The sequence below is a fragment of the Schistocerca nitens genome, chromosome 3 (genome assembly GCF_023898315.1).
Source record: "Schistocerca nitens isolate TAMUIC-IGC-003100 chromosome 3, iqSchNite1.1, whole genome shotgun sequence".
NCBI classification, from domain to species: domain Eukaryota; kingdom Metazoa; phylum Arthropoda; class Insecta; order Orthoptera; family Acrididae; genus Schistocerca; species Schistocerca nitens.
The window spans coordinates 985,606,245-985,615,641 of NC_064616.1; the positions used below are offsets into that span (position 1 = coordinate 985,606,245).

General features: G+C 47.8%; 1 non-coding gene across 1 annotated transcript; it reads left to right on the top strand.

The window, feature by feature from the left end:
* The first annotated feature begins 7,398 nt into the window (after positions 1-7,398).
* Trnat-cgu (transfer RNA threonine (anticodon CGU)) lies at positions 7,399-7,473 on the top strand. Its single transcript has one exon. It is a non-coding gene; the product is annotated as a tRNA-Thr (tRNA).
* Positions 7,474-9,397: the final 1,924 nt, after the last annotated feature.

Genomic DNA, 9,397 nt, shown 5'->3' on the forward strand with positions numbered 1-9,397 from the left:
TGAACAGTTTTTTTTCTGGCGATTTCAAGACTGGCAGTACAACTACCACCATTCTGTCCTCACAACCCCGCGTTATGGTTCGCACAAGTCGAGGCGAGGTTCCTTTGTGCAGGTGTGACGTCGGATTCCACCATGTTTGCATTGGTAGTGAGCCAATTAGACCATCGATACGCTGCCGAATTACAGGATATTATAACTTCGCCGCCCAACACAGAGGCCTACAAGAAACTCAAGACCGAGATAATTCGATAAGTATCCGCCTCGCAAGAGGAAAGGGTACGGCAGGTTCTAACACAGGAGGACATTGGAGACAAAAAACCGTCCGAATACCTCTGTCACCTGAGGAGCAAAGTCGATGCAGGCACGGTCCCGGATACGCTACTTCGTACATTATGGAGCACTAGATTGCCGGCTAAAGTGAAAGCCGTCATCGCATCACAAACCGATATGCCACTCAACGCCGTACCCAATCTCACTGACCGTATTCGAGACGCAATCGTGCCCGCTTCCTATTCTGATCCGTCGATGGCGTGTTCCAGTGCTTCGATGGGAACGAAACCCGACTACAATAGTGTCGCAAATAAAGTGGAAACACTTAACAAACAGCTGAACGAGAACTTATTAACCGAGGTCGACGCCCTCAGTATACAAATGAATGAATTACTTGCCGACCTGAACGTTAAAAGGGCAGTTCCGACAGCGATCCCGAAGCCGCTCTTCATCGTGCACACACACCTCTGGTGACGCGCCGCCTACTAACGTATGTTGGCATCACCAGCGATATGGAGAACAGCCACGCAAATGTAATCTGCCTTTTGCGTATACCAGCAACAAACAACACACGGAAGTAAATGCACCGGGCAGATCTTCTGTACGTCTATTCGTAACGGACCGCAAGACAGGCCACAAGTTCTTGATCGACACTGGATCCGACCTCAGCATTCTACCACACGATAAGCTACATAAACCGTCTGGCCGCCGCATTTCAACTGTGTTCCGCCGATAATTCTGCGATCACGACTTATGGAACTAGACCGGGGACTGAAACGTTCTTTGGTGTGGAACTACATAGTCGCAGACGTGATGGAGCCCATCATCAGCGCAGACTTCTTGGCGCATTACCGCCTGATGCTTGACGTCGCCAACGCTCGGCTGCTGGACACAGTCACAGGGCTGGATTCCGGCGCCACGCTGCAACCTACAATGCCAAGGCGACCCAGGCTGCGGACGACAGGCACTCTAAGTTGCTAGCGCGGTTCCCTGCTCTCACGAGGCCTCCAGGGACTCCACAAAAGCTACGTCATGATACAGTACACTACATTAATATGATGACTGCCCCTCCCCCCCGATTTCGTGCAGACTCAGACGATTAGCCCCCGACCGGTACGCGATCGCTAAGGCAGAGTTTGATGCTATGCTGGCCGAGGGCATTATCCGCCCGTCTGGTGGGGCGTGGTCGTCACCCTTGCATTTGGTGCCTAAATAGAACGGCAAGTGGCGGCCGTGCGGCGACTACCGAACTTTAAACGAGAGAACAATTCCAGGCCATTATCCAGTGCCTCTCCTAAAAGCCTACAATCACGCATTGTGTGGCAAACAGGTGTTTAGTGTGTCGGATTGTGCCAAAGCATACACACAAATTCCAGTTGCTGAGAAAGATATTACGAAGACAGCCATTTCAACGCCTTTTGGCTTGTTCGAAAGCATATTTATGACGTTTGGCCTGAGAAACGCCGCACAAATATGGCAACCGTTCATTGAGTCTGTATTACGAGGGTTACCGTGTTGTTTTGCCTACCTAGACGACATACACGTCTTCTCAGCGACGCCAGAGGAACATGAACTGCATCTCACTTAAGTTTTTGAGCGCCTTGACAAGTACGGCATTGTTTTGAATGTCACTAAGTGTGTGTTCTAACAACCGGAGATAACGTTTTTGGGTCAGCTAATTTCTTCTGCGGGATCGCGCCCTTTGCCAGAAAAAGTTAAAGCCATTTTGAATATTACTCGCCCAGAGACAGTCAAAGAACTACGTAGATTCCTCGCAATCCTCAATTTCTATCGCTGCCATCTGCCACATGCGGCAGAATTTCAAAAACCACTTATAGCAGCGCTGGCCGGTCCGAAAACAAAAGGCAAAGAGCCTGTACAGTGGTCACAGACAATGATAGACGCTTTCGAAACCACCAAGAAAAGCATAGCTGAGGCAACGCTTCTTGCTCACCCTGCTTTAGAGGCGCCTCTTGCACTCTTGGTCAATGCTAGCCAGGTGGCCATCGGCGCAGCATTGCAGCAATATGTGGACAAAGCCTGGCAGCCCCACGCTTTTTTCTCTCGGAAATTATCTCCCTCTGAACAACAATGGAGCGCTTACGACCGGGAATTGTTGGCCATCTACACTGCCGTGAAATATTTCCGAACGCAGCTGGAGGCGAGGGTGTTTACAATTTATATGGACCATAAACCACTGACTTTCGTCTTCCGCCAGAATAACAACAAATGCTCGCCGAGGCAGTTTAATCAGTTGGAATTTATTGCTCAATTTTCCACCGACATTAAACACATGTTTGGGTTGAACAATGTAGTGGCAGACTGTTTGTCACGCGTCAATGCAATCAGGGAGACTATCGACCTCACACGCATGGCCCAAGCACAACATTCAGATCAAGAACTTGAAAATTGCCTAAATGATGACACAGCAGGCCTGCAGCTCAAACTCGTTGATGTACCAGGATCAGACACTAAGATATACGAGGTGTGACAGTAAAGTAATGAGACTCATGAGAAAAAAATGTTGCTTACCGTTTTAGACAAGTTTAGTGTTGCTCAAACAGTCCACGCGTGTACTGCCGGTCCATTGTGTCCAACGGGCACAATATTTCGGCGATCAGACATGTCGCCATCGTCAGGTGCGCTGACGAACTGAGCTCCTGAGGGCGGGCGGCCGCCCTACCTCCCCTTCCCCCACGAGGCATTCTCTCCGCGGTCGGCGCCCGCGGCTGCGCGTCGGCGGGCGCTGAGAGGCTGGCGTCGGCGCCTGTGGTCGCGTCCGTGTAACTGCCTCGTCCGTCCTGGTCGCTCGTTCGTTTTCTTTGCTGAGCCTCTTTTTAATTAGACTCAGTGCCGGTTCCCTTGCCTTGCTGAGGCTATAGCCGCAATCTCTGTTGATGAGTCCGTCCCTGGTACGAATTTCGATAGCCTCTCTAACGACGCTGTCCCAGTATATAGATGTCTGTGCCGAGGCCCCGGTATGTTGGTAGTCCATTTCGTAATTTTCGGACAAACAGTGCTCTGCAACTGCCAACTTGTTGGGGTACATAAGTCGAGTGTGCCTCTGATGTTCTCGGCAACGATCTTCGATGGTGCGCACTGTCTGTCCAATGTAAGTCTTCCCACACTCACAGGGAATCTAGTGTATGCCGGCCATCCGCAAATCGAGATCGTCTTTGACACTTCCCAATAATGCTCGTGTTTTATTGGGTGGGCAAAAGATAATTCCTACTCGGTGTTTCCTCAATATTCGTCTTATTTTCCCCGATAGTGCGCCAGTATACGGTATATAGGTGGTGGCTATCTCTTCCCCCGTGACTTCGTCCATCTCCACACGCTGTAGTGTACAGGTGGGGCGGAGAGCGCGTCTGATCTGCCATTCCGAGTACCCGTTCTTCCGAAATACAGTTTTGAGCTGTTCCAGGTGTTGGGGCAGACTCTCTGCATCCGAGATGGTGCGCGCCCTGTGCACTAGTGTTTTCAGCACCCCATTCCTCTGCGCAGGGTGGTGGCAGCTACCTGCTTGCAAATACAGGTCGGTGTGCGTTTTCTTCCTGTATACCCCATGGCCCAGGGTGCCATCCGCTCTTCTTTTGACCATGACGTCCAGGAATGGTAGACTTCCTTCTGCTTCGGTCTCCATAGTGAATCTGATGTTCGGATGTGTGGAGTTCAGGTGTGTAAGGAAGTCTAGGAGCTTGTCCCTTCCATGGGGTGATATCACGAACGTGTCATCAACATAATGTAGAAAACAAGTAGATTTCCATTTGGATGACGCCATAGCTTCCTCCTCGAAATACTCCATATAGAAATTCGCGACCATAGGCGAAAGTGGGTTCCCCATTGCGACTCCTTCTGTTTGCTCATAGTATTCCACATTAAACAGAAAGTATGTGGAGGTGAGAACGTGCCTGAAAAGGTCGGTCGTCTTCTTGTCACATTTCTGTGCAACGAGCTCAACTGACTCTCGAAGAGGCACCCTGCTGAATAACGAGACAACGTCAAAACTCACCAGGATATCGGAGTCTCTCAGCTTGAAGTTCTCCAGACGTTTTACGAAATCCATAGAATTTCGAATGCAATGAGGGCATTTACCCACGTAAGGGCTTACTAGTTCTGCCAGGTATTTGGCCAGCATATGCCTTGCGGAAGGCCGGCATATACCAGATTCCCAGTGAGTGTGGGAAGACTTACATTGGACAGACAGTGTGCACCATTGAAGATCGCTGCCGAGAACATCAGAGGCACACTCGACTTATGTACCCCAACAAGTCGGCAGTCGCAGAGCACTGTTTGTCCGAAAATCACGAAATGGACTACCAACATACCGGAGCCTCGGCACAGACATCTAAATACTGGGACAGCGTCGTTAGAGAGGCTATCGAAATTCGTACCAGGGACGGACTCATCAACAGAGATTGCGGCTATAGCCTCAGCAAGGCAAGGGAACCGGCACTGAGTCTAATTAAAAAGAGGCTCAGCAAAGAAAACGAACGAGCGACCAGGACGGACGAGGCAGTTACACGGACGCCACCACAGACGCAACGCCAGCCTCTCAGCGACCGCGGACGCGTGGCCGCGGGCGCGGACCGCGGAGAGAACGCCTCGCGGGGGAAGGGGATTTAGGACGGCCGCCCGCCCTCAAGAGCTCAGTTCTTCAGCGCACCTGACGATGGCGACATGTCTGATCGCCGAAATATTGTACCCGTTGGACACTATGGAGCGGCAGTACAACCGTGGACTGTTCGAGCAAGATATACGCCGGGAGAAGTTGAAGAATCACAAGTTTAGTGTTGTCTCCTTCAAAGTGGTTTCCTTCTGATTGCACACACTTTTTCCAGTGCTTCCGCCATTGAGGGTAATATTTCTGGAACTCATCTTCTGTAATATCCTCCAAGGCCCTCGTCACAGCTTTTTGGACATCTTGTGTTGTTTGAAAATGGTATCCCTTTACTGCCGTTTTGACTCTTGGAAACAGTAAAAGGCGCACGGAGCTATATCTGGTGAATAAGGTGGCTGTGGTAGTACTGACATTTGCTTTGAGGTTAAAAGTTGCTGTACTGACAGATCAGTATGGGTGGCGCATTATCGTGATGCAGAATTCAATTGTCAACAATGTTGGCACGGACACAAAGAACTCTTTTACGAAGTCTTTCTAAAATTTCTTTGTAGTAACATTGGTTAACTGTTTGTCCAGGAGGCACCCACTCTTTATGAACAATTCCCTTGGAATCAAAGAAGCACACAAGCACGCATTTCACGTTTGACTTTGACTTGCGAGCTTTTTTTGGTCTGGGTGATCCGTTTGAGCACCATTGCGAACTTTGCCGTTTGGTCTCTGGATCGTACTGAAAAAACCAACTTTCATCACCAGTGATAACACTGTTCTACAATTCTGGAATGATTTACGTTTGCTCTGATAGATCGGTTGCCTCATTGTTCCGTGTTTCTCACTGTTGTGGTGTGAGATTTTTGGGGACCATTTTTGCACAAATCTTTTTCATATCGAGATCTTCAGTTATTATTAGACGAACCGTTTCTCGATTGATGTTCAGTTCTTCTGCAGTCATTTTCACAGATAATCTTCGATCAGATCGTACGAGTTCAAGCAACCTGGCCAAGTTGACATCCATTTGTGAGGTTGATAGTCGTCCACTGTGGTCTTCAACATTCGTTCTGCTTTCACACTAAACATTTTATGCCAACGAAAAACTTGAGCTCTTGACATAACCTCCTCTCCAAAAGCCTTCTGAAGCTTACCGTAGGTTGTCGTCGCGTTTTCGCCTAATTACACTCAAAAAGAAATGGCATACCGTTGCGGAATATTATGCGGTTCTATTTTCGTGACAAGAGACACAGACAAATGTTTACTTATTTCAGCACAACTCACGACTGAGCAGTTGTATCTATGTGCCGCTTGGAGTAGAAGCAGCTTATACACCAAGGTCAAAGATATTGTGCCTACGCAAGCCTGCAGGGTCGCCACATCTTGCAAAGAAAATCAGTCTCATTACTTTATTGTCGCACCTCATATTGCGACATCTCCAATAACAAAGCACACCCATTGATCACGGCAGACCTGCGTAAGCAAATATTTAATAATCTCCTCGATTTATGTCATCGAGGGGTAAAGGCGTCGACGAAGCTCGTATCTGGTCACTACGTGTGGCCGGGGATACAAAAAGATCGCCGTCAGTGGGCTCACGCATGCGTCAATTGTCAATGCAGTCAAATTTCACGTCTCGGTTACGCGCCTTTTGGCAGATTCCCAGACACAACCGACAGGTTTGCCCAAGTCCACATGGGCGTCGTGGAACCTTTACCGCCCTCAGAGGGTCGACGCTATTTGCTAACCATCATTGATAGATTCACTCACTGGACAGAAGCTATTCCGATTGACAACATTTCTGCCGAAACGCTGGCTGCCGCATTTATCTCCAACTGAGTCGCTCATTTCGGCTGTCCATTACATATAACAACTGACAGAGGATGCCAGTTCGAGTCTGAATTGTTTACTCAGCTGAACAAGATTGGTGGCGCATCACATCACGTAACAACGAGTTATAATCCAGCCAGCAACGGCACGGTTGAACGGTGGCACCGATCCCCCAAAGCTGCCCTAATGTGTCACGAATCGAAGTGGGCCACGGCTCTTCCTTTACTGCTACTAGGTCTCTGCAGCATCACAGAGCCAGACCTCGACACATCCCCTGCTGAGTTGGTCTACAGGGAATCCCTGCAGCTACCAGACGAGTTTATTGATCCAGGTGCCACACCGGGGGACTTGTCACAGTCGTCCTAGTTTATGATCCAATTGCAGGATCGGATTTCACACATGCGACTGCATCCGGCATCGCAACACAGGACACCACATACGTTTGTGCATATAGAGTTAAAGCATTGCATGCATGTCATGCTACGCAAAGATGTCGTAACACCAGCGCTCACGCCACCTTACACTGGACAACACGGCGTGATAACAAGATGGGACGAAACGATGGACATTATGATAAATATACTTGTATGGAGTGGGACACTACGAATGTAGTGTGTGGACGTACAAGATGAGAATGTGGCTCTCGCGGGAGGTGTACGCGAGATAGTCCCTGCAGGCGCACTGTCCTCTGTGCTCTCGGTGGCTCAGATGGATAGAGCTTCTGCCACGTAAGCAGGAGATCCTGGGTTCGAGTCCCAGTTGGGGCACACATTTTCACCTGTCCCCGTTGACGTATATCAAGGCCCGTCAGCAGCTGAAGGTATTAATATAATTCTAATTTCATTACGGTAAATGGAAAAAGGAACACTGTCTCGGTCGACCGAGTTTAACCTGCGTTTGTCTTGGAGGAATCTGTAGACGCGTACAGTTCCCTTACCGACCGGCGTTTCCGCCAGCTGATAATCCAGCACCTCGCGCAGCTCCTTCGACGCAGACGCAACGTACAACAGGATCCGGACGTCGTGTGCACTTTCTGGCCAGACTCGAGGACAGCGTCTGAGGCAGTTAACAACAACAACGGCACCCGCTCTCCAGTGGGGGGCGGGGGCTCTGTGGCGAATAAGGCGGTTGCGCGGCTGGCAGCCGCGATCAGCTGACAGAACGCGTGTCAACGAGGTTCGCGTGCTGGGGGAGATGAGCGCTGACATATACTTACTCCTTACTGTGGCGCGCGAGCGTTCCATGACTTTTAAACGATGTGCTATGTTATAATTGTTCCGTTGTTGATTTCAAAGAACGTTTCTGGGGAGTTCTACCCAAGTTTCCATTGGTTATTATTGTATAATCACTGCCTATGTTATGTGTTCTTACCTGAGTGATCTTCAATAGAAACATGATAAACATAGAAGACGTACTGCTTCCAAAATAAGAAGGCGATAGTTAGTCGCGAGCCTACCGCACAGTGGGAACACGACAAGCTTAACTAGCTGCTAACCAGAGATTGTACATTCAGAGGCAAAAAATGTCCTTCACGAAACATTTAGGAGCAAAAGCCACAATTCGCAAACTAAGAAAATTTGTGTGCTGCCTTCTTTTATCCCCACAAAGTCACGATTCTCCAAGACATTTCATGTTTCATGTTTGTTAACGTTAGAATGTGGAATTTATTAAGTTTGTGAATATGAAGTAGATGCCTAGCGAAAATTAACGTCTGTGCAAACATTATGCATCAGTGAAAAATGAAATGACTCTTCATACCCCAGAAAACTAAGATTCGCTATGAAAGTTAATATGTTGTGTATGCAGGCTTAATGTGATTTTGTGTTGTTGGATATAGAGTGGCTCCAGTGATCAGTGTTGAAACTTTTGAATTTGTGCCCTCTGTATGGCTTTTTGAATATTCTAAAAAGGTAATGATAAAAAAATTGTGGAGTGATACTTCGTTAAATAATAAATAAAACTTGGGATGAAATGAGTGTTGCTGTTAATGATAGGAATTAGGTGCTACCAGGTATTTAGATAAGTGCTAACAGTTTATTATTTTTCATAATTACAACCATGAAGACAAGATACAGTAAGAAGGGAAAAAACCCACATTAAAGCACATATAAAGAACAAAGGAGAAAAAGTCAATTCAATTTAATAATTTCATTAAGTATCTGCAAATTCCACTAATCCCATCGTCTATTGAACTGTACATAAGTAGTTGCCTCTGTTAAAATATCAGCCACTTGGTTGTTGGAGCCAATGTATTGAACAATCAGATATCCTTTGTTATAAAGCTGATGTATGAAACTGTATTTAATGTCCACATGTATCTGCTGCCTATGTTCCCACTCTTGTAATAGATATGTATAACTGATTACCTTCATAAATTGTTGGAGTTTACACAAACAGCCGGCCGAAGTGGCCGCGCGGTTCTGGCGCTGCAGTCTGGAACCGCGAGACCGCTACGGTCGCAGGTTCGAATCCTGCCTCGGGCATGGTTGTGTGTGATGTCCTTAGGTTAGTTAGGTTTAACTAGTTCTAAGTTCTAGGGGACTAATGACCTCAGCAGTTGAGTCCCATAGTGCTCAGAGCCATTTACACAAACATTTTAAACTATTCGAGAATATTGAACTTCAGCCAAGGGGTGTCTGTTGTAGTTGTTGCCAAAGCAATATAATTCTGCTTCTGTTGGAGATAGTGAAA